At 23.8% G+C, this 2,067-nt stretch overlaps 1 long non-coding RNA gene across 1 annotated transcript; it reads left to right on the top strand.

The window, feature by feature from the left end:
* Nucleotides 1-1,197: 1,197 nt before the first annotated feature.
* LOC115033280 lies at nucleotides 1,198-2,020 on the top strand. Its single transcript, XR_003838625.1, has 3 exons — nucleotides 1,198-1,574; nucleotides 1,649-1,727; nucleotides 1,818-2,020. It is a non-coding gene; the product is annotated as an uncharacterized LOC115033280 (long non-coding RNA).
* Nucleotides 2,021-2,067: the final 47 nt, after the last annotated feature.

The following is a 2,067-nucleotide window of genomic DNA, read 5'->3' as shown; positions in this document are numbered from 1 at the left end:
AAAAATTTAAAACGTCAAAAAATGCAAAAATATGCAAAATAAAAGTTCATAGATGGATTCGTTATTACATAATTCAAATTATGTACTCACAAAGCTATGTTTTACAATCACCAAAAAAAAAATGCACTTTCCTATGAATTCACAGCCCTAATTATCAATAATAGTTATAAAATACAAGTATACAAATAAAGTGTCCATAATATGGTATACTGTATTGGTACTTGGTAGTGTATAGTCAGTCCTGTAAAGAATACTTTTAAAAAGTACTCGAGTAAATACTCAAATACATTTTTTTTTAAGTATTTAAGATACTACTTAAATACTTTAATTGTATAGTATTTCAAATACTTTTCAAATAGGTACTTTTGGTTTTTAAAGTGCGTTTCTAGTTATTGTAATATAGACACATAGGTAGTAGGTGTATAATCATTTTATTTAATATTTATTAAATAAATGTTTATTACATTTTAAAAACATAATGTATTCATAATTTTCATCGCTCATACATTTCACAAACCTTCGGGCTTCAGTGAAAACAGAAATACAGAATAATAAATAAAACTATTATTCTATTATTGTAGTTGACAATAATATTTTTCCAACCAATTAATTCGAATAAAAATAAAATGTTCGAAATAATAAACCAAAGTATTCAATACCAAAAAGTATTTAATACAAAAAAAAGTATTTAAAAAACCATTCAAAATGCTGAAAGTATTAAAAAAGTTATTCAATACTTAAAAAAGTATTTGAATAGTTTTACTCAAATACTTTACAGGACTGTGTATAGTATACAACAGTACCAAACATTACATGCCCAGATTCATATACCTACTTAATAATATAATATAATAAATATTCTTAGCTGTAAACTTTAAGTGTATTTATTTTGTTATTATTATTTGAAACTGTTTATTTAATATGTTATGAAATATGGACTATGGCACTATGCATTAATTCAACTATAAATAATATTTTTTAAATGCATTTTTTAAGATGTCCAATCAAATTCCTTTGAATGTAATATACTTAGAAAAATTGATACTGAAATAGAACAAGTTGGAATAAATGATACTGAAGAATGTGAAAATACTGTGTTAACTCAAAGTATAATATTTTCAAATAAGTTTAAAATTTAAAACAATTAATAATGTCTGTATAATTATTTTGTTTAAGAATCAATTGATGGTCTTATAACTTATAAGTACTCAGCATGCACAAGATTTTACTTTTGAACAGGCGTTGATATCATGTTTACAAGATCGTCGCCCATTATGGGATTACAAGATGCCTGTAAATCAAAGATCTAAAGGAATAAAAAATAAACTATGGTCTGAAATTCATAAAGAATTGAACTGTAATTATTTTATATATTTTAATCAAAAGTCATAAGTTATAGTTTCTGTTAATAATTTAGACAAATATGATATAAAAACATTAGAAAATAAATGGAAATATTTAAAAGAAGAATATACAAGGCGAAAAAATTCTAAAAAAAGTGGTTCTGGTTCATCAAAAGAGTGGCATCATATGAGACAACTGCGATTTCTTGATGATATTGTTACCTATAAACCGTTAGTATTAAATCAAAAGTTTTTCTAGCCAATGTGTATAATATTTTTTATTAATACTATTTATTTATTTTTAGAACTACAAGTAATATTAATGAACATAGTGTTACTGCTTTGGAATCTGATAGTCCTGATGTACAGAAACAATTAAGAAAAGTAATATTCTTCAAAACTTTTTTAATAGTTTTTATTGTCTTAGTGATCATATTTGTATACTTATATTGTTAAATGTTATATATTTTCTAGGAAGCTCTCAAGATAATATTGCTATATTATTAAATTAATTAAAATCTACTAGACCAAAAACTCCACCACCACCCCCAGCCACAACAAGTGATGAAAAATGTTGTAATTATTTATGTAGTATTATGGAACATCTTCCAAAAGCTAAGAAACTTAAATTACAGGCAAAATTTATAAGGCGAGTTTTCATATTATTTAAAATAGATAATGATACTGTAGAACTAATTTGATTTAATTTATTTTTGGTCTGGAT

This window comes from Acyrthosiphon pisum, chromosome X (assembly GCF_005508785.2).
Source record: "Acyrthosiphon pisum isolate AL4f chromosome X, pea_aphid_22Mar2018_4r6ur, whole genome shotgun sequence".
NCBI classification, from domain to species: domain Eukaryota; kingdom Metazoa; phylum Arthropoda; class Insecta; order Hemiptera; family Aphididae; genus Acyrthosiphon; species Acyrthosiphon pisum.
This window is presented reverse-complemented; position numbering and strand designations above follow the sequence as displayed.